This window comes from Neoarius graeffei, chromosome 7 (genome assembly GCF_027579695.1).
Source record: "Neoarius graeffei isolate fNeoGra1 chromosome 7, fNeoGra1.pri, whole genome shotgun sequence".
In the NCBI taxonomy this organism is placed as follows: Eukaryota; Metazoa; Chordata; class Actinopteri; order Siluriformes; family Ariidae; genus Neoarius; species Neoarius graeffei.
In genome coordinates this window covers 23792099-23818898 of record NC_083575.1, presented here as the reverse complement: position 1 = coordinate 23818898, position 26800 = coordinate 23792099, and the positions used below count along the sequence as shown (strand labels likewise).

The 26800-nt window shown below is 42.7% G+C and overlaps 1 protein-coding gene across 4 annotated transcripts in view; it reads left to right on the top strand.

Moving 5' to 3' along the window:
- The window catches only part of dst (dystonin), a 340713-nt gene that overhangs the window by 12659 nt on the left and 301254 nt on the right, over positions 1-26800 (top strand). The window lies entirely within an intron of this gene.

Below are 26800 nucleotides of genomic sequence, written 5' to 3'. Positions count from 1 at the left end.
AACTTTTTTTGCTGTCAGAAATATTTAATATTAAATTTTGTGACTCGACTGACAATAGCCGGCGGCATAACAAGCCATAGCCGGCGATTTGCCGCCGGTGACCGGCTACTTTTGAGACCGCTGCATACAAGGTCAGATGTTCTGTTTGCCAAGAACATCTGTATTTGTATCGCTTTTATATTTAGTTTAGATCCATAATGAGTGAGCCAGAGGTGACCAGAAACCAAAAACCTCCCTGAGACCACATGAAGAAGAAACCTTGAGAGGAACCAGGCTCAAAAGAAAGCAAGTGGTGAAATATATATATATTTTTTTTCGCGGTCCGGTTTCCATCAAATCCTGCGTTCTGATTGGCTGGCGAGCGGGTCCGTATCCTACGGTACGGACCCCAGTTATGGACCTCTGCCGACTTGCTCATTCACAACAACAACAACAACAAACATAGTAGCATTTTTTGTCAACATTTATCTTTTTTTTTATAAGATTTATTTATAAGATTATCAAAAATCTTATAAATTTTTGCCAGCATTTCTCAGGAGAATAGCATTAATTTTACAGCATGGATAGCGATAACGACAGTGTTCACAGCGAAAGCGAGTTTTACTATCCTGAGAAAGAAAACATTTCAGGAGAAAGCTAAAAACCTGTAACTTGCTAACGCCGAGCAAAAACATGGCTGAATCCTGAATGACTCCTATTTGTATAAATATGGGACTACATAGGCGGCAACATGTAGTTTTTTTTCCTGCCATGGAAGTGCACTTGTATACCGAGGAGGAAGCCATTTGCATTACAGCCGTGAATGAGGATTCAAAATGGCGGCTCGGCTCGGTTTTCCCTTTCGGGCGCTCTCGTTTTCTGTTAGAATTTGGTAAAGAAAAAAATAAATATATTATTTACCAGCTTAAGGTCGGTCCGTATGGTGAAATACACTGTAAAAAAAAAACAATCCGTTGTTTTTACGGAAAAATACTGGCAGCTGTGGTTGCCAGAATAATCCTGTTAAAAATACAGTGACATGTAAACAACATTACAGAATAACTTGTACATTTCACTGGGATTCCATGTACAATTAATGATAACTAAATGTAAATTTTACAGGTATTCAATGTACAATAATCAATACATAACTGTTAATTTTACAGATATTCATTGTACCATAAACAATGATTGCATGAACATTTCACCGGGATTCAATGTAAAATGATGGTTACAAGCAATGATCTACTAGACAGATATTTTATTTGATTTAGAGTTTTACGAAATGTGCCGGAGAGCCTCTACTGATATTTTTTTTTATTTTTTTAACAGGGCAATGATGTAATTTTAACTATCACATTCTGTTTTAGTATTACAGTTTGTCTGTGTTTAAACTACAACAATTTGTAAATTCTACAAAAAAAATGATCAATTCAACATATTCTTACTGTTAAATTAACAGTGGTATTTGGTTAGTTTTACAGTATATTGATGTAAATTACACACTGCTTCATTGTTTTTGTATTTACAGTTTTTTATGTCATGATTTTACATAAATTCACTGTTAATTACACGGACATTTTTTACAGTGCACCGTGACCTCGGCCTTGAATACTGACCTCAGCCCAGAGGGCCTCGCTCAGTACTTTCAAGACCTTAGTCACGGTATTTCACGATACGGACCTCCCAGCTGGTAAATAACGTGTGTGTGTGTATATATATATATATATATATATATATATATATATATATATATACAGTATATATATTCTATCCACATTCACTGGATATGAGCAATCGCACGCTCTGATTGGCTACTACTAGGCTATCAGCTCATATACCGTGAGTAGTGAAAACCAAAATGGCGGAGCGTGTTGCTGAGCCAACCGAGGATGAAATAAAAACTCTACTTGAAAAATAAACCCCAAAAATACAAAAAAAACAAAATATGGAATGAAAGTATTTGATGATAAGAACGTATCTTTTAAAAAAAATTTTTTTCAAGAATTATTATTATTATTAAAGCATTTTTCACAAATTGTTCCTGTCATTTCGCCGGTTTGTTTACATTCTAAGCGGAAATGATTTCGTCGGATGTTTTGTATAAAGTTTTTATTTATCAAATTTGCAAAAAATAAAAATGCTCTATTTTTCAAAATCCAGTGACTGCGGATAGAATAAAACAGTTATTCCACTGAATCTCGTCGTACATGGGTTATAGCCGATTCGGAGCGACGCGCCTCGTCGGCTCTCAGCTCATGTACGACCCGATTTCGTGGAATAACTGATCTACAGTCCTGCGCAAAAGTCTTAGGCACCCTATTTTTTCATACAAACTTTGTTATAGATTTCTATTTGATGACTTCTGCATTATCAAGTCGTTACGAAAACGTTTTAGAGTCCCAAACGTTCGCTTTCCAGCACAAAATTAAATCTTATAGAAAAAAAAAGGAGCGTATTCCATGCGAGAGCGCTTTTCAGATGAAAAAAGAAAGCATAATGAAGGCTGCTGGGTTTTGGGGCAAAATGAAGAAGTGAGTGTGACAGTCAAAGTGTCCAGAAGAACTGTGGCTGGTTCTGTAAGACGCTCAGTAAAACCTACAGCTCATTTCCGCATAAAACTGCACTCACTGGACCTCAGACTGCTATTTTTTTAAAGCAAAGAGTCGTCTCAGACCAATTATTGACTTTGTTTCATTTATTATGGCTTACTGATTACTGTTTATAGTATTTTTTTAATGTTGAAACATTTTTAATTATTTTTAAGTCATTTTTGTTCTACGGCATTTCTTTATATGTGCCTAAGACAGTACTGTATAGGCGCCATCATCTTTCTATTTTCTCTGAAGGAATTCCTCTTCATATTATTATTATTATTATTATCTCATCTCATCTCATTATCTCTAGCCGCTTTATCCTTCTACAGGGTCGCAGGCAAGCTGGAGCCTATCCCAGCTGACTACGGGCGAAAGGCGGGGTACACCCTGGACAAGTCGCCAGTTCATCACAGGGCTGACACATAGACACAGACAACCATTCACACTCACATTCACACCTACGGTCAATTTAGAGTCACCAGTTAACCTAACCTGCATGTCTTTGGACTGTGGGGGAAACCGGAGCACCCGGAGGAAACCCACGCGGACACGGGGAGAACATGCAAACTCCACACAGAAAGGCCCTCGCCGGCCACGGGGCTCGAACCCAGGACCTTCTTGCTGTGAGGCGACAGCGCTAACCACTACACCACCGTGCCGCCCTATTATTATTATTATTATTATTATTATTATTCAGAGGCTCCAGCTGAATTATGGGACAGCATAGTGTTGTATGTTTGCATACTATGGGTGCAGTAGAGCCGCGATTAAATGCCTACTGAGTATTCAGACACCCTACATCTTGCTTTTTGCGTATTAATAGGATGGAAGTATACGTATTCTGACGCAGCCTATGTACGGCAACTATCAGCCGTCCGACAGCTTTGTTTTCTAACATGAAGTGACATCTGCATCGAAAACCACAGACATGTAACCGTACAGGAATAAAATGATCAGATGACCACTGAATTTGATGAAAGCAAATTTTCTCAGTGCAGGGTAGAGAAAAACACCGACAGTCAGATGTGAATAAAATCACAGAGGAGCCCTTGTAAAATCGGAAGCTACTCCAGAACCTCACGAATATTGAATCCCATCTGGCTAGGGTTATAGTGGTGCGCAAAATCCGTCTTCGTAGTATATTATTTGTATACACTACCGTTCAAAAGTTTGGGGTCACTTTGAAATGTCCTTATTTTTGAAAGAAAAGCACTGTTCTTTTCAATGAAGATCACTTTAAACTCATCAGAAATCCACTCTATACATTGCTAATGTGCTAAATGACTATTCTAGCTGCAAATGTCTGGTTTTTGGTGCAATATCTCCATAGGTGTATAGAGGCCCATTTCCAGCAACTCTCACTCCAGTGTTCTAATGGTACAATGTGTTTGCTCATTGCCTCAGAAGGCTAATGGATGATTAGAAAACCCTTGTACAATCATGTTAGCACAGCTGAAAACAGTTGAGCTCTTTAGAGAAGCTATAAAACTGACCTTCCTTTGAGCAGATTGAGTTTCTGGAGCATCACATTTGTGGGGTCGATTAAATGCTCAAAATGGCCAGAAAAATGTCTTGACTATATTTTCTATTCATTTTACAACTTATGGTGGTAAATAAAAGTGTGACTTTTCATGGAAAACACAGAATTGTCTGGGTGACCCCAAACTTTTGAACGGTAGTGTAAATGTGTGGAATAAATATTACAACAAAAGAGGAGATTGTGCGTTTCTCTCACAACCCACATGGCATCACGGCGAAAGCGTGATGAAAAGAGGTTCAGTTTGAGCGCATCGTGAAATCCTGGGACGACCACAGGACAGTCTTTATGATTACAGCAGCATGATTTAAGATATGATCATGTATGTATATCTACGATACAATGATGTTATAGGCTTGTTGGGTTTCTGTAATCTGACACTCGTATTACTCTCGGTTTCGGGGCAGGTTTTGGTCTCGATCAGAAGCAGAGTTAGTATTCTGAACTAAAATATGTATTCTCATACATATTTTATGGCATGGAAAGTATGTCGCGTTGACTGTCAGGGCACACCGTGCTCTGAAATCATGCCTGTGGTATTTTGCAGAAGCTGCCTCGAAAAGCTGGCACACATTCAGCACGGTTACTACGACGATATGAGTATCGGACCAGTATCGCATATCAGCCGATCCTCAGCTCTCATAATCAAGCCCAAGGATTGTGTATTGTAGAAAGTCGGATCTGTAAAAGAACGATTCCTCTGTAAAAACTGATTAAGACATGTTGAGAGAGAGAGAGAGAGAGAGAGAGAGAGAGAGAGAGTTTGCTCATTGAGTCAGCAGTGTAAACGTTTGAACTCGCCTCCAGAAATAGTCAGATGTGCAAAGAAGTCACAGTTCAGAGATAGCGTGACAAATTCCGGAGTGCCGCAGTGCCGGATTAGACCTCCGCAGTCACATGGCAACTTGTTTTCTATCTGTGCTCTTGGACTTTTGACTGTTTTCAGTGTGTTGATTAGTTGCTAAGCGACAGCTACATCTGATCAGCTGGTTGTTGTTGTTTTTATTTATTTATTAATTTTTATTTTCTTGTTAGATGTTATTTTCAGTATTCCCGAGAGCCTTCAGGGCTGCTGCTGATGATATTGAGGAGTGTATTTACTACATCTTGTCCTGTCTCATGTTCCCATTTTATTTTAAATCCCAGTTTCACCCTCAAGCGAACGAGCGCGGTCATTTAAGACCCCAGGCATACACTACCGTTCAAAAGTTTGGGGTCACCCAGACAATTTTGTGTTTTCCAGGAAAAGTCACACTTTTATTTCCCACCATAAGTTGAAAAACGAATAGAAAATATAGTCAAGACATTTTTCTGGCCATTTTGAGCATTTAATCGACCCCACAAATGTGATGCTCCAGAAACTCAATCTGCTCAAAGGAAGGTCAGTTTTATAGCTTCTCTAAAGAGCTCAACTGTTTTCAGCTGTGCTAACATGATTGTACAAGGGTTTTCTAATCATCCATTAGCCTTCTGAGGCAATGAGCAAACACATTGTACCATTAGAACACTGGAGTGAGAGTTGCTGGAAATGGGCCTCTATACACCTATGGAGATATTGCACCAAAAACCACACATTTGCAGCTAGAATAGTCATTTAGCACATTAGCAATGTATAGAGTGTATTTCTGATTAGTTTAAAGTGATCTTCATTGAAAAGAACAGTGCTTTTCTTTCAAAAATAAGGACATTTCAAAGTGACCCCAAACTTTTGAATGGTAGTGTATTGCTATAGTGTCTGTCTTAAACGCAGGAAGTGGTATATGTACGTAAAACCAAGAGAAAATAACTAGCTGTACAGATTCATGTACTGAATATAGCGGGGTCATAAATGACCCCACCCGCTCATATTAGTCGCTAAAATAGCTTGGTTGCTTTTCGGTGAATGAAATCTAGCAGGCAGGAGGCACGCGGTTGCATGTATCGTATATGCTGTACAGGCTTTCGTTCAGTATCATTCGCATTTTGAATGCGCTAACGGTTTTTGCACCGTTCTAAACCTCTTTCTACAGGGCACTATATGTTAAATTTCTTTTCGTCAATGAATCATAAAAACAAACTCCATATAGAAAAGCTCATCATGATGAATATCTCCAGTCTGTTCACGTTAATAGTGCTTTGGCATCGGGACACGTCTACACCTTTTTGTATCTGTCTCGTCATGCTGTTCATCATGCCCTGGGTGTGGTCTGATCAATTTTAAACAAGACATTGTGCTTTAGTCTCACGTAACACCACAGTGCTTTTGAATGATTCAGTCTGGTGAGAAGATTCAGCACGACTCCGATATATAATTCAGGGTTATATTAATATGCTATTGTTTCTATAGTAACGACTCAATCACAGAGACTTGTTTGGTGGACGAGCTCCATTTCCTAAGGGTAATAATAAATAAATTAAACTTTTTTTTTTAAAATTTAGCCAAGGAATTAATTATATCAGCTCCTTTTATGGAAGTAGTCTCCAGCGTCAGTGAGGTTTTCCGCTGCATGCAAGTCTTCAGGAGTTTCTCAGTAACATGACAAGCTGCATTTTTTTTTGGTCTTATTAACTGCAAGAGAGGGGAAAACACACAGGCTGATGAGCGTCATGCCATGGATTTTATTTTTATCGATGAACATGTGTCTGCTGATAAGAAAGCCATGTGTTTATTCCACTTTAATCAGCATTGTGTGCATGGAATACATGGCAGAAAATGCCATCCTGATGAGATCACTGTCACATAAACAAAAACATTCTTATCATTCAAACACAAAGCTTGCATTTCTGCACAGTCACTGTCTTTGTGCTGTTCCTCTGCAGAGCCCCACCTCACCTCCTCTGCATCCTTTTACCCCTCCTCCACACACACACACACACACACCCTTTGGTTCAAACTGTTAGCACAAACAGCCAGCAGCCTGTCTGACACATTTATATCTACGCCAGCAACAAAGGACTTTTATGTGTCCAATATGGCGGAATCGAGGACAGACGACTGTGTCCTTGCTGAATATATCATTGAGGCTGTGTGGAGACAAGAATGGAGTCACTGCAACAGGGTGTGGCATCATGCCCACTGCGATGGTCCGAGGAAATCTGTGTCGTTTCTGATTTTAGATGGAAATCAGTTCAATGACAGTTAAAAGAACATCTCTCTCTCTCTTTCTCTGTCTCTCTGTCTCTCTCCCTGTCTGTCTTTGTCTCTCTCTCTCTCTGTCTATCTCTCTCTGTCACTCTCTTCCTGTCTCTCTGTCTCTCTCCCTGTCTGTCTGTCTCTCTCTCTCTTTCCCCGTCTGCCTGTCTCTCCCTCTCTCTGTCTGTCTGTTGCTCTCTCTCTCTCCCCTTCTCTCTCCCTTTCTTTCTCTATCTCTCTCCCCTGTCTCCCTCTCTCTCCCCCCACTGTCTCTCTCTCCCTGTCTGTCTGTCTGTCTCTCTCTCTCTCTCTCTCTCTCTCTCTCCCTGTCTGTCTGTCTATCTGTCTGTCTCTTTCTCTGTCTGTCTCCCTGTCTATGTCTCTCTCTCCCTGTCTGTCTATCTGTCTGTCTCTTTGTCTCTCTCTTTCTCTGTCTGTCTCTCTCCCTGTCTGTCTCTCTCCCTGTCTGTCTGTCTATCTGTCTGTCTGTCTGTCTCCCTGTCTGTCTGTCTCTCTCTCTCTTTCCCCATCTGCCTGTCTCTCTCTCTCTGTCTGTTGCTCTCTCTCTCCCCTTCTCTCTCCCTTTCTCTCTCTCTCTCTCTTCCCCGTCTCCCCCTCCCTCTCTCTCTCTCTCTCTCTCCCTCCCACATCTCTCTGTCTCTCTCCCCCCCTCCCCCTCATCTGGGGCGGCACGGTAGTGTAGTGGTTAGCGCTGTTGCCTCACAGCAAGAAGGTCCGGGTTCGAGCCCCGTGGCCGGCGAGGGCCTTTCTGTGCGGAGTTTGCATGTTCTCCCCGTGTCCGCGTGGGTTTCCTCCGGGTGCTCCGGTTTCCTCCACAGTCCAAAGACATGCAGGTTAGGTTAACTGGTGACTCTAAATTGAGCGTAGGTGTGAATGTGAGTGTGAATGGTTGTCTGTGTCTATGTGTCAGCTCTGTGATGACCTGGCGACTTGTCCAGGGTGTACCCCGCCTTTCGCCCGTAGTCAGCTGGGATAGGCTCCAGCTTGCCTGCGACCCTGTAGAAGGATAAAGCGGCTAGAGATGATATGATTGAGATATATATATATATATATAATCTCAAGGGTTTGTTTCTTAGTTCTCAGACATGGTGAAGTGAGAGAGAGAGAGACAGACGTGAGGTGAGACAGGGAGCTTCTCGCCTTCAGTGCAGACACAAATCTTTCTGCCAGACTGTCTCAGACGACCGTGTGCAGAGTCGCACATCATCCCTCTCACACACAGCATTAGTGTACGAAGTCCACAACGGGCCGGTCCTGATGAGAACTGTACTGTTCAAAATGAACAGGTTTACCGTCTTTATCCTCAACACTTTTGTACAGTTATTTTTAGTTTGCTGAATATGTTAAAGATTACTGTTCATTATTATCATCATCCATCCATCATCTGTAGCTGCTTTATCCTGTTCTACAGGGTCGCAGGCAAGCTGGAGCCTATCCCAGCTGACTACGGGCGAAAGGCGGGGTACACCCTGGACAAGTCGCCAGGTCATCACAGGGCTGATACATAGACACAGACAACCATTCACACTCACATTCACACCTACGGTCAATTTAGAGTCACCAGTTAACCTAACCTGCATGTCTTTGGACTGTGGGGGAAACCGGAGCACCCGGAGGAAACCCACGCGGACACGGGGAGAACATGCAAACTCCACAGCGCTAACCACTACACCACCGTGCCACCCCTCCATTACTACTATTATTATTATTATTATTATTATAATAGACTTGCCGCCGCACACTTCCTGAGTTTCTGCCTTTCAACCCCAAACTCATGTTGTGGAGAGTCTCATGTTCTGCTTGTGTCTGTGGGTTTCCTTCAGGTCCTCTGCTTTCCTCCGACGTCACTAAAACATGCCAGTAGGTGAACTGCCTACTTGAACTCTCCCTTGGATCCAAACGCTTATTATTCATTAACTGCAGCAGGATTAACGAGAAACGTATGTAGATATGAGACTGAGGAGTGTAAGTCTGAGTCTTGGGAGCTGAAGGGGTTAATACCGATCGTGGATATACGGTAAGGTGAAACTTAGGACATCTCGAAATAGTTTTTTAATCAAGAAAATGTGGTTTCACAGATATGTAGCGGTACTGATGTCATTTCCCAAAGTGCCGTCCGTCCAGCAGCTGTGTATGGCATGACATCATCTCTCCAACTGGAATTGCTATCAGCCAACGGCAGATAGATCCACTTTATTTCAGTATTCCATCGGAGAGTAAACGTGCCACAGCACCTACACTGTGATAGCCTGAGGATTTTTTTTTTTTTTTTGAGATTGAGTTTGGCATTTTTTTTCTTGCACTGCAGGATAGGAAAGTATGTTGCATGCTGACCAGTTCTTGATTTTGAGATTTGTCTGGCTTGTTGACAAGCTTAAATCCCTTTCTCAAATCTCAGCTGCAAGTGATTACTCACGGAAAACGGTTGCAATAGGACTGGAATTTTTTGAATAATGCTTCAGACGAGCAGCCTGTGCTTCCCTGTACAGCAACAATGGAGCGAGGGTGTAAATATCAGTGAATTTTACATGCGTGTGTGTGTATAATGTAATGTGTGTGTGTGTGTGTGTACTGGCTGGTAGTCATGGTGATTCGGCCAAGTGTACAAGCCACTCCCTGCTCCGGACAGCTCAGCTTTGTCTGGATGAGGTCATGTGGTTGCTCATGGGCCCCTCCCCTCCGCCCTCACGAATTCGAGCTATTGGCTGACTCGACAGAGCTTCCTCTATTTAATAACGGGAGGATGCTGAGAAACACACCCACTTGGGACACATTCACACTGCTGCCAGGCCTGTCGAAGGCTTGAAGAGAAAAACAATGGAACGTCAGTGATTTATTCCTGTAATTCTGTTCTTCCATTTGTTCATCTGCAGAATCCTGTATTTATTCTCCCGGTATGTAATGCAGAGATACCTGTTCAGTGGGGGGAAACAAAAAAAAAATCTATCACAATCCTTTTCATCCATTATTTCTTTCTCAGGCATAACCTACTCAGTACGGTATTATTCACTTCGGGACCCGACCCAAACGACCTGCTGTTATTATAGTATTATGGAAGCAGGGTCCCCACTGGCTCTCGTCACACTCCTCATTAACGAATATAATCCATCAGTGACAAAGAGAAAATCACTAGCAGTCGTCACAGTGAGGGATCTCTATCATGAATCATTTTTTATAGAAATCCCTCCGTTTGCCGAAATCCAACCCCAGCGAAGCGACGGCAGGAAGCCAGAGTGTAAACAGTGAGCACGTGCTTGTGACCAATAAAGATCGACTACACATAATGACCAAATAAGCGCCAAGCTTGTAACCAATCGCAGTGCGTCTTAATCGGCCTGGTGTGGCGGCGTGATTATCTCTGCGTGAACCGAACAATGGCGCAGTCTAAACTGGCGAAGTTTTTTGGGCGGGCTTCTTCAAGCACCGAAGATGATTTAAGGGGGAGGCACACTCAGAGCCCTGACCGTCCCCGAGCACATCAGACAGTGTCAGTAATACAGGGATCGGTTAAAAACGCAGACGTGAAAGTGCTGTCAGCCGGTAAGCGACTGAAGGGAGCTATGTTTCAGGCGGCGTGGCGTATGCAGCGTCGTCGTCAGGCCCTATCACTCAGGGCTATAGGCCTGGAGTATTTTCGCTCGCAAAATAATAGAAAACAACTGACTTGGATGTCGGCTGAGATTTTGAATGTAATAATTTAGCTTAGAATTAGTCTTTGTGGTCCTAAAGGAGAGATATGTGAGTGAGGAATGATATATTTTTATTAAACTGATGATAAATTTTAGGAGTGATATATTTAAGTCAAGCCCTGCGATGATCTGGCGACTTGTCCAGGGTGTACCCCGCCTGCACAGGATAAGCGGTTACGGATAATGGATGGACGGATGGATATTTAAGTCAGTTGGCACATGCCTCGGTTTCTTTCCTGCGACATTATGGATGCTGATAACTTTATAACAAGGAGACAGAAACCGAAGTGAAGCATACACGTAAAAAGAGCAGTGCAAAAATCAGTAATAAAGATCTCATAGCCTTTGAATGTGTGTGGGTGATAACATTATCTTGTAAAGTTAGATATAACCTCGCCAACCTATTGATGCCAAGCTCCCTTGATTTAGCCCTTGCTCTTCTCAATAGCTAGAATAGAAACACCCCTGGGCTAACTAACATACGATGAAAAGCGCGGTGTCCTTCTGTGTTCGGTTCGTAAATCAGCGGGGAACTCGGATTCCTTCACTGTTGGTTAGTCCAAGATTCTTCTCGACTCCGTTCAATTGTAAATCAAGTTTAGTGCTGAAGTAAAGGCTAAAGGGAGTCCGAATGCCTCTTTTGAACAGCTCCATGCTAAAATAACCTTTAATAAGCGCAAACTTTTTTAGGTTGGAGGTTTATTTTAGCTTGATGGCGCGCAGGACGCCCAAAATTAAGTCTTTCTTATTAGCAGACCTTTTAATTACATAATTTGGGCTACACCCTGTATTTCTGAACTTGGGCTTTTTCCGTCGTGATCCAGGGTAGTTTGGGCTTTTCTGCACACGCAAAGTGCTGTTTTCCCAGCGCGCTGTGTTTAAACCTCATCTCATTATCTCTAGCCGCTTTATCCTGTTCTACAGGGTCGCAGGCGAGCTGGAGCCTATCCCAGCTGACTACGGGCGAAAGGCGGGGTACACCCTGGACAAGTCGCCAGGTCATCACAGGGCTGACACATAGACACAGACAACCATTCACACTCACATTCACACCTACGGTCAATTTAGAGTCACCAGTTAACCTAACCTGCATGTCTTTGGACTGTGGGGGAAACCGGAGCACCCGGAGGAAACCCACGCGGACACGGGGAGAACATGCAAACTCCGCACAGAAAGGCCCTCGCCGGCCACGGGGCTCGAACCCAGGACCTTCTTGCTGTGAGGCGACAGCGCTAACCACTACACCACCGTGCCGCTGTGTTTAAACCTGCTGCTGCTTTTTTTTAGCTACAAAGTGATGAATAAATAAAGAAATCTATGAATGTTATTTTTACCTTTACTGCAAAATGTCTACAGCATTAATCCCTCTTCATGTAGCCTGGGAAATCCCATGCTGCTTTGCATAATTGTTCCGATCTGAAAAGACAGCATGGAAACTATGGTCTAAAGGCTCGCCTGAGTTAGGGAACCAATCAGAGAGTGGGGAGGGGTGGAAAGACGGTGACGCGTACTACTCGACAAACGCAAGCTTGTAGTTTATTTGGGACTGTTTACGGATCACATTTAACATGGTGGCGAGCGATACGAACCAAACTTTCGATCAAGCTTTCTTTGTCTTGTACAAATGGCAGTAATCGTTCGGTGCCATTGTTTTCCTATTTTTGTTTTGCCTTCTCTTTCTCTTTCCTTCTCTTCTTCGCCTCTTCGTCGCTCTAACTACGTCACCGGGTACAACTGCCATGATTGGCCATGGGCTACGTATACGCCAAATGATAGACATTCGCAACGTCCAATAAACGGCCGTTGACAATCGTAAACCACACCTCCCCTACGAGAAATTCAATAGGCGGATTCCAGACCATATTTCACTTGTGATATGGTCTGGTGTTAACCAGACTACTCTTCATGTACATGACGACAAAAATAATTAGAATCCAGTTAGTTAGTATTTAAAAGATGTGTTGGGGCCTGAGGAGAGCCTGGAGGAAACGAGCCTGGGAATGAAAAAGCAAGTTACGTACTGTTGCCATCAAAGAGACAAAACCTGCAGCAGACCTGCGACACAAAAGGTTTTTCAGTCCCATCACAAGAATCGGCAGCGCAATTCACAGCATGTAGTCGGGTAAAAGATCTGAGTTTAAATGAAAGGCCAGTGTCTAAGACGATCCTTAACAAGAGGACCAAGCTCCAAGTCACTGATTCCACCCACACTTACACAACTGTGTGTATTTAAGATGCAAGCTGTATCTTAAACACACACAGTTGTGTCCTGAATTGGGGCGGCACGGTGGTGTAGTGGTTAGCGCTGTCGCCTCACAGCAAGAAGGTCCTGGGTTCGAGCCCAGTGGCCGCCAAGGGCCTTTCTGTGCAGAGTTTGCATCGTGTCCGTGTGGGTTTCCTCTGGGTGCTCTGGTTTCCCCCAAAGACATGCAGGTTAGGCTAATTGGTGGCTCTAAAGTGAGTGTGAATGGTTGTCTGTGTCTATGTGTCAGCCCTGTGATGACCTGGCGACTTGTCCAGGGTGTACCCCGCCTCTCACCCATAGTCAGCTGGGATAGGCTCCAGCTTGCCCGCGACCCTGTAGGACAGGATAAGCGGCTACAGATGATGGATGGTGTCCTGAATAGCTCTCTTTTATTCAGTCTTTTACCTGATTTACCTAATGTTGAAATCTCGCTCTGGTCATTGGTACGCGAGTCTCGCTCCTCCACGAAATCATGGCATGCCGATCGCCATCGATGGAGAATTCATGCTCTGCGCGAGGTTTGCGTCTAGTTTGATGAATCCAGAACAACATGGGAATGGTGCAGATTTCGCGTCAATTACGAGAAATACATAATTCTCACTAATTTCGGTGTTTTTAAAGAAGAAAGTCAAGACATTGGGTTTTATGCAGCCAAGTTTATTTTTTATTTTTTACTTTTGGCAGCATATTTTGGGCGCTTGACCTTAATTTGGGCGCCTTTTTAATTTGGGCGCCTACGACGTTATCCGTCGCAGGTTTCATGTAATTGAAAGGCCTGATTAGCAGCGATGGGAATAACGGCGTTAGAAATAAACGGCGTTACTAACGGTGTTACTTTTTTTAGTAACGAGTAATCTAACTAATTACTTTTTACATCGTTATAACGCCGTTCCCGTTACTTACAATAAAATACTATGCGTTACTTTATTAAAGCTGTTCTCATCTGGCACGCTGCTCGCTCAGCCTTTCTTTACTCTGCTTTAGTGTGGGGCGGGGAGACACGAGACAACGGCACAGTAAGCCAATCAGAGTAGATTTGGACAACATACATAGGTAGGCCACGCCTACTGCACTACTGCGCGCTCTTTCAATGGGAAGACCCAGCGATGGCGAGCGGTCAGCCCAGCACTAAGCTTTCACATTGGAAATACAGCCATTACTTTTCATTACTTGAAATAAAAGGCAAGAGTGTTTACGTGCAATGCACATTATGTCGAGGAACAAAGCGTTTGTCCTCGTCAGTGGCCAGTAATTAGTAACATAATTTTAATAGCTACAAAAATATATTACATTTGATAGATGTCTTATCTCACATTGTCCCACAAAAATATTAATATAGTGTAGATAACGTTACTAATTGGTTCTGTTAAGTTTCCATTTCAGTCATTAAACACATTTAACATTCACTTTTATTATGATTACACTAATTGAATTAGATTTTTTTTGAGGGGGAACAAAATGTAACGGAATAATTACTTTCCCTGGTAATTAGTTACTTTTATGACAAAGTAACTCCGTTACTAACTCAGTTACTTTTTGGGAAAAGTAACTAGTAACTATAACTAATTACTTTTTGAAAGTAACGTGCCCAACACTGCTGATTAGAGGCTGGAATGGAGCCCAAATTGTATATGTAATGGAAAGGCCGAGCTGTATCTGTACAAATATTTGAATTGTGCTTGTTTGGTTGGTGTAAACCTGTATCAAGTTCACTTTGATAAGTCGGTAACTAAGAAAAAATACAGACTAGGAAAAAGTGAAGAATACTTCTTTGACTTGATTTTTCAAGGTAGAAAGTGGAGAATATTTTTTGGAATCCAGGGGGAACGCTGTGGAAGTGTTATGAGAGTAAAAAAGTTAGATAATTACAACATAGCTTGACTCTTAGCTATCGTCAGCTGGTTAGCGCTAACTCTAAGTGCCTGAACATATTTTAACATTTGTGCATCATCAATGTGCTACTATTTGCATGAATGAAACGATCATTGGGTTTTTTTTTTAACTGCTCTTTCGTTTCTGCAGTTTTGCCCATTTCCTGCCATTTGTGTCCGATTTCTTTTCTCGTGCATGGAAAGGAGAGCACTCGTGATGCTTTTAAGGGTCAGGAATTCACTTTAAAGGTCGTAAGAACTCACTGGGAAGCGATATGAAGCCGTCTTTCCTGCATTTGGTCTGATGGTTCTGTTTGGCTTCTCAGTATTTAAGCATGACTCATGGACTGTTAATTCTGCTGGCGGCAGGTTTGCCAGTAAAATATTGTAAAATTTACGGTAACCAACTGTAAAACATGTACAGTAGTACTGTAATATATTACATAGTATAAAATAGCACAGTCTAGTGCATTTAATCTTTTGGCTCATGCTTTAAGGAAAAAAAACCCCTGCTTGATACAGTTGAGTTGAAGGTTAAAGGTGTTGCTCAAGGACTTAGCTGTGGTATTGCTGGGATTTGAACACACAGCTTTCTGATCAGCGCATTATCTACTGAGCCACTACAACGAGCTCATCGATTCAGCCACCTCCACCGCTGAATTAACTCGCACTGAACCAGGGCAAACTAGTTGAGCTCAACTCTTAGGCTACATCCACATGACAACGGCAATGATATATTTTTAAAATATCGCATCCACATGGGCAACGGATCAGTAAAATATCAGGTACATATGGCAACGCGACGCTTGCTGAAAACGATGCAATACACATGCCACACCTCTAGGTGCGCTGTAAGACGGTCCCATCAGAGACACCAGAACAATAGAAGTGGACGCATGCGTATAAACCCCTTCTTCTGTAGCATCAGCCACATAAAGTTTTGATTACTAATCAGTAGCGTAAAACGAAAGACGCGGAAAGAGGAATGAACGGGGGTAGATGGAAGCCGGTACGCCAACATTCTGAGATCCTCCAGAATTCTTTAATGGTCGGGAATAAATTGAATGCTACACATTGATGGATTACTTTGTTCTTCTACGCCCTTTTTGAGGAATGTATTGTCGGACTTAAACCAACATCTGAAGAGGTGAGATCGCTCCTTTTTTTTTTTTCCTATTTTTGCTGGCGGGATTGTTTTTGGAAAGCGCACGGGCGGTGCGCGGTTTGGTTATACTGCTTCCGCAGTATTTGGACTAAAGACTCTGCCCTAAGGGCTATTCTCTCTCTCTCTCTCTCTCTCTCTCTCTCTCTCTCTCACTTTGCACCATTACACAATAAATATTCACAGTGAAAATATTTTGTAAGCATGTTTCATGAACCAAGTTATAGGATTTGTTGACAACTCGCATCGAGTTAGTTACACTTCTACCCGGCGTGAAGCACTGACAGTCATGTGGTTGTGACGTCATCGTAAACAAATCCGTTCTACTCATCCAGATGACTTCGCAACGGTGCCGTTGCCAGATTTTTTCACTCTGGAACCCGTTCTCAAAAGATTTCGTTTTGGGGCACCCAAAACGCCGGTGCCGTGTGGACGCCAGGCCGAAACGATAAACAATTTTATCGGATTCACCTGAATCCGTTGCTGTGTGGACAGGGCCTTAATCTTCAACTCAGTTGCATCCTGCATTAATTGTAAGTTGCTTTAAAAAAAAAAAAAAGCATCAGCCAAATGAGCAAATATACTGAATTACACTATGTTATTTTATACTAAGATATTGCAGTAGTTCATTGTAAATTTTCCTCGTTTACTACTCCCATCAAATTACAAATACAGCCATTTTTTGACATTGTGCATGCTGGAAGTCCAATTAAAAAACAAAACTACCTTACGCTACGGTCACACTACAGCTCGCGATGCTTTGCAACGGGTTATTGATGAAAATCCCCAAGCTTCGGGAAGTATTCCCAAACCCATCTGCGAGTATTTGCCGCTTAGTTTGCTGACAAAGACATCACCACCAAATTTCAGTGCATGCATCGAAAATTTTCCCAACGTTTTTTGGCCACTCATGAGGTGGAGACACATCAAAAACAACTCCTGAAGCGCGGAGAACATCCGCCGTGCATCGCACGATTGGTGGAGATGCTACCAATTTTTCATCACCATGTATTCACAAACCCATTGCAAGCTGTACTGTGACCAGGGCCTTAAGAACATCTCATCTCATCTCATTATCTGTAGCCGCTTTATCCTGTTCTACAGGGTCGCAGCCAAGCTGAGGCCTATCCCAGCTGACTACGGGCGAAAGGCGGGGTACACCCTGGACAAGTCGCCAGGTCATCACAGGGCGCCTTAAGAACATTGGGCCTGAAAACTGTTTTGCATGCAATGCTGTGTGGTGCAATATTAAAACCGGCTTCGTTTGACCCAGGAATAGAGGCCTATGTTCTGTTACATTATACCTTGTTTGTGTTGTTGGCTGAGTAAAAGATGTGACCAAAACAATGACAAATATTTTTCATAAACTTGGGATCAGATTATGTCGACTACAACCCCAATTCCAAAAACATTGGGACGCTGTGTAAACTGTAAATAAAAACAGAATGAGATCATTTTCAAATCATGGAAACCCTATATTTCATTGAAAATAGTACAAAAACAACATATCAAATGTTGAAGCTGAGACATTTTATTTTTTTTTTTTTTTGAAAAATATATGCTCATTTTGAATTTGATGTCAGCAAGACGTTTCAAAAAAGTTGGAACAGGGGCATGTTTACTACTGTGTTGCATCACCTCTACTTTTAACACCATTCTGTAAACGTTTGTGAACTGAGGAGACCAATTGCTGTAGTTTTGAAAGAGAAATGTTGTCCCATTCTTGCCTGATATACAATTTCAGTTCCTCAACAGTTCAGGGTCTCCTTTGTCGTATTCTGCGCTTCATAATGCACCAATATTTTAAATGGGAGACAGGTCTGGACTGCAGGCAGGCCAGTTTAGCACCTGGACTCTTTTACTACAGAGCCATGCAGTTGTAATATGTGCAGAAAGCAGTTTGTCATTGTCTTGCTGAAAGAAGGAAGGCCTTCCCTGAAAAAGATTTAGTCTGGATGGCAGCATATTGCTCTGAAACATGTAGATATCATTCAGCATTAATGTTGCCTTCCCAGGTGTACAAGCTACACATGTCATGTGCACTAACGCACCCTCCTACCATCACACATGCTGCTTTTGAACTGTGCACTGATGAGCGGGATGGTCCCTCTCCTCTTTAGCCTGGAGGACGTGGTGTCCATGATTTCAAAAAAGAATTTCTACTTTTGATTCGTCAGACCTCGGGACAGTTTTCCACTTCGTAAAATCCATCGTCCATCGTAAAAGAGCTCAGGCCCAGAGAAGGTGGCGGTGTTTCTGGATATTGTTTATATCTGGTTTTAACTTGCATTTGTGGATGCAGTAATGAACTGTTTTCACAGATGATGGTTTTCTGAAGTGTTCCTGAGCCCATACAGTGATTTCCACTACAGACACGTGTCTGCTTTTAATGCAGTGTCGCCTGAGGGCCTGAAGATCACATGCATCCACTGTCAGTTTTCAGCCTTGTCTCTTGCATACAGAGATTTCTCCAGATTCTCTGAATCTTTTAATGATATTATGTACCATAGATGATGTGATCCCCAAATGCTTTGCAATTTTATATTGAGGAACGTTATTCTTAAATTGTTGCACTGTTTGCCCACGCAGTCTTTCACAGAGCGGTGAACCCCTCCCCATCTTTACTTCTGAGAGACTCCACCTCTCTGGGATGCTCTTTTTATACTCTTTTTATCTTACTGACCTGTTACCAATTCACCTAATTAGGTTTTTTTTTTGCATTACACAACTTTTTCAGTCTTTTGTTGCCCCGTCCCAACGTTTCTGAAACATGTTGCTGACATCATATTCAAAATGAGTACAGTATATATTTTTCAAAAAACAATACAATTTCTCCTTTTCAGCAGATATGTTGTCTTTGTACTATTTTCAATGAAATATAGGGTTTCCATTGTCTGCAAATTATCACATTCTGTTTTTATTTGCAGTTTACACAACATCCCAACTTTTTTTGGAATTGGGGTTGTAAACACATTTTGCTGCTCACTGAAGACAGTGACTCAGCACTGTGTTAAGTTTTACCAGTACCCTCTGAATCAGTGCAAGATAATTTACTCACTTCCTACATTTCTCCCAAGAAATCACTCGCCATCACTCCCAAGCATTTGGGAGCTTTTTTTTGTTTTATTTTATTTCTTTTTCTATTTTTTTTTTCTGTGTGTTGTGTAGTTTGATGTTTGTTTGAGTGTTTTCTCCACCGGTGGTGGTGTAGCTCCGGACCTAGTTTTGGGTGTCGGTTCCCTCCAGGCCTTGGTTCGCCGTGGGCGATGCCTGCGCTCCCAGCTGTGGACTGCAGTGAGCTTGTTGCTCATTTTACATCATGGTTGTCCAGCGCTCTGTGCTTTAACGCTTGGCGTGATGTTCCGAGCGATGTTGCTTGGTGGTGTCGCGGCGGCTGTGCAGGCGGTTTGGGACACACCAGTGCTTTGCGTGGCGGAGCTTCTCTGCTCGCTTTGTGGATCCATGGCGTGATGTTCTGAGCGATGTTGCTGACGGCGTCGCGGCGGCAGTGCTGGAGATGTGGGACTTGTTTTCGTGCACCTTTTGGTGGGACTGTGGCTGCTACACCATAGGAATTACATCCTGACCCCTACTCGGTGGACTTTTTATTATTTATTAATTTTTTTCTTATTATATTTATTTATTTATTTATTCTTTGTCTACTATTGTAAAGCGTCCTTGGGTTTCTTGAAAGGCGCTATATAAGTTTAACATTATTATTATTATTATTATTATTATTATTATTATTATTTCTGGATGTTCCATTTAAGTGTTATGAATAATAATATTATTAATTAAGGACTTACCAATGTTTTATATCACTTATTGGTCCGTCATACGTAAAGGAGATACGCAGAACCTTTATTTTAAAATACATTTCTGAGTGGATAGTACCTCCATCCTTGACTCTTGTATGCTGCATAAATGGGAATTAAAAAAATATATTTTTGAGAGTTAAAATCAACCGCAAAGTTGGCATTTGAGCTGCCCCGCTGAGCCAGCCAGCCCTGGGTGGGTGACGTCACAGCGAGTGGTAACCGGTTTTAAGGCCGAGGCCTTTGACAGCTATAGACCAAAGCCAGACTCGGCAGGCGAGAGTGGTTGCAATGGCTTCTTTGTTCAAATTTATTGGAGATCCTTCGGATTCCTCAGACAGTAATACACCTGACTGTGATGGTCCTGAAATTGGAGTGTGTGTACATGCTACTGCTATACACATAGAACCGTATCAGTTCGAACCATCGGAAAGTGAATCTGATAGTAACATGTCAGCCACGGAGGCCCCCACCTTACGAAATAAAGCCAGAGAACAAAGCCGTCTAGAGAATTGGATGGAATTGAACTGACAGTCTCATGTGACTCTCATTAAAACAGGATAGGTGTTATAACTTATGCAAGATACATGTACATGCATGCATTTTCACTGATAAAACATAAAAGGCTAATTAAATAATCAGATGAACTGAGACAATCACATTCTGAAGCAAATGAAATCATCCTATACCGGTAACTTAAACACACAATACAAGTTACATTTTTAAAATCTAAATGCAGGTAAACAACGGGCGTTGTTGTTATGTAACCAAATGAGAGTCGCATCTTACCCGTCTGTGTTCTCCCTTGCTGAAGCCCGAGCTTGTGGCTGATTGTTTTGAAACAATCTGACTTTCAGTTCTTTGTTCATTCGCTTCTTCCACGTAAGGGCGAGCTATTGCTGCAGAGGAAAGCATATCCAGCGGGGGGAGCATATCCAGCAGAGAAGTCTGACAACTGGTCCACTCACTCTCCATATTGAGTACTCCGCCATTACTGCTCAGCTCACACTCCGGGAGAACTGGTGCAGCTGAACTTACTTTCCTTTTCTTGTAGTTTTCTTTTCATTTCATTATTGGTACTGCACCCTCTTTCAATATGGGCTTATAGCCAACGCTCCTCAACAGATCCGAGGTTTCGTACGAGTCCTCAGTAAAATGTGCCCGTGAATTTCTCGCAAAACGCGTCCAAATCTTTGCAGTTTGAACATTCTTGGGCCATGAATGCAACATAAATCCACCTTCTTTCGTGTTGCTGCACCCGCCAGCAACACATCTACGTGGCATGGCGATAAATTAGCTCAAAATGGAGGATAGAAGTTGCAGTTAGCGCTGTTTTAGTATAGCGAAAATGGCGATGAGACCGATAGCCTTCCTGCTGTGATGTCACAGATGTCAAGGTCATTCACTCAGACCGCTACCTATATGAATCATTTTAATCATAAAAGTTACTATATTAGATTTATTGTTAACACTTAAAACTAGGGCTGGGTAAAAAAATCGATTTAATCGATTTTGGATCGATTTCATTTAAATTTCGCACTATTGATTCACAGGGCATGAGATCGAGTTTTTTTTGTTTTTTTTCCACAACACAATCTCGATGCGTGATGATGCAGCTGCGCAGTCGTACGTCGTGACGTTCAAGCACGCACACAAAATGGCTGAGGCCAGAGCCATGGCTGAGGCAGGGAAAACACCGCTCATCAAGCCGTCTCAAATGAAATCTGACGTGTGGAATCATTTCAAATTTAAAACGACAAAGGACGAAGAGCTTGATAAAACCAAGGTAGTTTGCAAGATATGCCAAGCAGAGCTCAGTTACGTGTGAACTGTCAAATTTACAAAATAAAGACGTGTATTTTGCAGCGTATTGTATGGAGATATTTTCATTATTTAAGAGCAGATTGAATTGATTCAGATTGAATCGAATCGAATCGTGATTAATCAATTTAAAACCCTAAGAATCGAAATCGAATCGATCTAGGAAATTGACTGTGATACCCAGCCCCACTTAAAACTATTCCTGTGCCATTCTTGAGGTCTCAAGGCATTTATAAACAAAAAATGTGAAGCCATGGTTCTGTGTATTATAAGGTTAATTCATCGATTCTTGCTGCTGTGTCTACATGCAGCGTGTAGAATCTTATTCTTCTAATAGTTAGAGGATTGACTGGAAAATGGTGGACGAATTCAGCTGAATCCATTTGGCTGGATTTGACCACTTTGGATCACCAGACTCTGCCAGAACATTCTTGAACGTGCCTTGGCTCAAATTCTGCAAATGGCCCTGTACCGGAGGGATGATCAGCAACCATTCTTCCAAAGTCACCATTTCATTGCGAAAGAATCTCCCAGAGATGTTGATTTGGCTTGAGATTTGGTCACTGTGAAGGCCATTAGCTTATGATTTACACCTTTGTCATCCTTCAGCGAGTCCTCATGCCTTGTGGATGGGGGTGGGGGTCATCCTGGGAGAGACCGCTCCCATCAGGATAGAAACATTCGAATAAAGCTGATCAGTCAGAAGGATTTGTTTAGTATTATTTGCAGTGAGTCTTCTCTTTAAGGGGACACATGAGCACAAAACATGACCACCATTTTTTTTCCTTTCACTTGTCACCCATCTCTATCAGCTCTGCTGTATCGTCGAGAACCTGATTCTGGACTAAGTGCTTGTACACTAATAGCTAAGGAAAGGGAAAAAAAATCAATACACATCACAGTCCTCAGGCCACACCCAGCCTTAGAGCTGTGTATTGAGTACAGGGCATTAGGTGCACCATTATCTCCTGAATCTCCTGTTTAAAAATGGCGAGTCAGCCTCAGAAACATGCCGGAGCTTGTTACTTTCTCTCCTTGTGTATTTTTTTTTTTGGCTGTGTGTATCTGACCTGCTGATGGGGTTCAGGGTTCTGATTACCGTATGCTGACGCAACCTCTGGCCTTTCAGCTGCTGCCTGGCTGACTTTAGCAGGTGGCCGTGAAGTCCTATTAAACAGCTCTAGGACGGGAGAGGTTTCATCAGGGCCAGACAGAGAAGCTTAGATGGATCAACCTTGATGAAGTTTCTGAAGCATAACCTGATTAAGGACGAAGCTTTGGAGATTCTTGGCATCTTCTCAAACAACCTCGTACAGGGATGGATCCAGCCCAAGAATCTGACAGATGCACATTTGCAGAAATATTTTCACTAATTTTACCAGATTGCTATGGATTTTACAAGGGCCTAGAGCATGCCGAGCCCTTTCCGGAGAGGGCAGCCATGGCCTGCTACGACCAAGGCTCGGCCCGCTATTCGCCCCCGAAGCCCTGCGCGAGCACGGCTTACCGAAAACTTTAACACGGCCACTGAAAGTCCTCGTCCTGCCAAATTTACAGACACCTCCCGTAACCTGAGACCTTTCAAAACAGCCCAGGCTCTGCCTGTTACAACTGTGGCTTGGCCCGTTATTCAGCCCCGAACCCTCTGTGCAAGCATGGCTTGCCGAAAACTTTAATATGAGCCCTGGCTCCAACTGCGCACACGCTGGGATTTAAAAATTCATAACTCGGCCACGGAAAGTCCAAGCCCTGCCAAACTTTACAGGCACCTCCGTCTCCCCGAGAGCTTTTAAAACAGCCCAGGTTCAGCCCACTACGACTGCGACTCGGCCCGTTATTCACCCCCGACCCCCCCCCACACGATCATGGCTCACCGAAAACTTTAATATGAGCCCTGGCTCCGTCCATGTGCGCATGCAGGGATTTAAAAAAAAATCATAATACGACCACTGAAAGTCCTAGCCTCGCCAACCTTTACAGGCACCTCCCTCTCCCCGAGACCTTTCAAAACAGCCCGGGCTCGGCCCCGGCCCGGCCTGTTGTTTGTGGCGAATTTTAAATCTCGACGTGTCTGTGAAGATTCTCAGTCATCCAGGTCATAGTAACTGTGGGTGGTAAAAGAGAGCAACTGGACTTGCTTGAAGATTCTTGAAGACGTTTCACCTCTCATCCAAAAGGCTTCTTCAGTTCTCTTCAGCTTCTTCAGAACTGAAGAAGCCTTTCGGATGAGAGGTGAAACGTCTTCAAGAATCTTCAAGCAAGTCCAGTTGCTCTCTTTTACCACCCACAGTTTAAATCTCGACCTCTTTCTGGAGTATTTTATTGGTTTGACCTAGATTCTTTGTCTCAGGTCACGCTATACAAAGCATCGTGAGGATACAGGTAATCAGGTCAGGTAAGCATCATGGCCTACCACAGGTGGTCGGATCCTGAACCATTGGTCTGTTGGTTGAGCGTAACTATAGCCCATGTAGCCAGCTAGCAGTAAAGTAAACAAATGCCCCGTGACCGATGCCAAGTGGTGCATCGTAAAGGAATTTCCTCATCTCATCTCATTATCTGTAGCCGCTTTATCCTGTTCTACAGGGTCGCAGGCAAGCTGGAGCCTATCCCAGCTGACTACGGGCGAAAGGCGGGGTACACCCTGGACAAGTCGCCAGGTCATCACAGGGCTGACACATAGACACAGACAACCATTCATACTCACATTCACACCTACGCTCAATTTAGAGTCACCAGTTAACCTAACCTGCATGTCTTTGGACTGTGGGGAAAACCGGAGCACCCGGAGGAAACCCACGCGGACACCATGCAAACTCCACACAGAAAGGCCCTCGCCGGCCCCGGGGCTCGAACCCGGACCTTCTTGCTGTGAGGCGACAGTGCTAACCACTACACCACCGTGCCGCCCGAATTTCCTCATAAGGGAGGATTTTCATACAGCTCCCTGATCGGCAGATAAATAGTTATCTGCTGCCCAAATATACAGTGATTTCTAATGTGTGGGAAAACGATTTAATTTGAGTAAAATCTATTTCTTTTATGTAAAAACTGCTGATTGAAAATGCATATTGAATCTGAAAATGCGTAGCCTTTAGCTTCTAGTTTTTAGGGATAAAGGAATACGAGTATGAGTGCATGTGTTTTGGTGTTCATCGATACCAATACTGATATTCGAAAGAAAAATTAGAGCAAGTGAAGCTCGGTTCAGTGCACCATCACAAGTCCAGATTCATGATTAACCATGTGATAAATAAGTACTGTGCTAAATATTGTGGCCAGGGGGCGGCACGGTGGTGTAGTGGTTGGCGCTGTCGCCTCACAGCAAGAAGGTCCGGGTTCGAGCCCCGTGGCCGGCGAGGGCCTTTCTGTGTGGAGTTTGCATGTTCTCCCCGTGTCCGCGTGGGTTTCCTCCGGGTGCTCCGGTTTCCCCCACAGTCCAAAGACATGCAGGTTAGGTTAACTGGTGACTCTAAATTGACCGTAGGTGTGAATGTGAGTGTGAATGGTTGTCTGTGTCTATGTGTCAGCCCTGTGATGACCTGGCGACTTGTCCAGGGTGTACCCCGCCTTTCGCCCGTAGTCAGCTGGGATCTTAAAAGAGCTGCACAGAGAAATCAATAACAGGAGCTACAGGAAGATGATTCAGTAAGTGACATTTGGCAGTGATGGTTATGTTGAAGGCTTCAGGGCAGTAAAGATCTGACTCATGCACGCATTTCCAGGGCGAGCCTTCCCTGAGTCTCAGGAGTGGGACACGGCAGGAATGTCTCTGACAGTATTTGTTTGTCTCTCTGTCTTCCCTTTGTTCTGTCTGAGAGAGTGATACCTTGTCTAATTGTTATGTGCAACATTTAATTGCACATAATTATAACCAAATGACAACCTGAATTAAAGCGCCCCTGAAGTCAAACTGGTGTTTCAGAGCTTGTTTGTACCTTAGTATTATGGACAAATACATACATGTCAATCTTTGGTCAATCAAACCTGTACAACCAACCTCCAAAATCCGTATTTCCCTTATAAAATCCATATAAGATGCAAATTAAAAATAATTTACCTAAAATTTGAATGATAATTAACAATGATGTATCCCAGTTACTTTTTATTCAATATGAATAACAATAAACCTTCAGAATGAATACAAAGCTCCAATGTTTGACAAAAACACAAAGTGTTATCAGTGTAGTTACGAAGGAAATACTTCGTTGTTTGGAGACAGGTTTCACCGAGCGGCTATTATGGGCAAGACTTCGTATTAGCCACAAAGTCAGGAAAATCTGTTTGTAAAATTACGTTATAATGACCAAATACAATGAAAAGTATTTTTCCAGTCTCACCTGTGAAAGGTAATCCCATGTGATCTCGTTTGGACGGTAAACCTGTTGGTACAGTTAAACGCAGCACATGAATGAGGCTACTGTCTAGACGCTATACCAGAGACGGTTGAAGAATCTCCACTTTGCCACATCCAATATGGCAGCGAGGATGACGTATGATTCTACGCAGAAGGCGGCGTCTATGTTTATATGTCTATGACTTCACGGTTGGCGGGATTCTCGCAATGCGGTGTGCGTATGATCAAAAGTAGAACGAAGTCTCGCTACCACAAGATACCGCGCGATTTCATAAGACTCTTTACTGGCTGTCTGTGGTGTACAGTACGTTTGTAAATGTTATGCGCTCTTTTATCATCGTGGGAATTGATTATAGCTCTAAATAAATATTGAAGTTTTTTTAAAGAATCCGTATAACTTTATTTATATGCCTGTATACTACGTTTATTGAATCAAATCCGTATAAAATACGGACATTCCGTATAGGTTGACGTATGCAAATATGGTATCAAATCTTAAAAAAAACATTGTAGATACTGCCATTTTTAAATATATACAGTTATGTGAAAAAGAAAAGTATACCCTCTTTCAAGTCTAGGTTTTAAGTCTAAGGA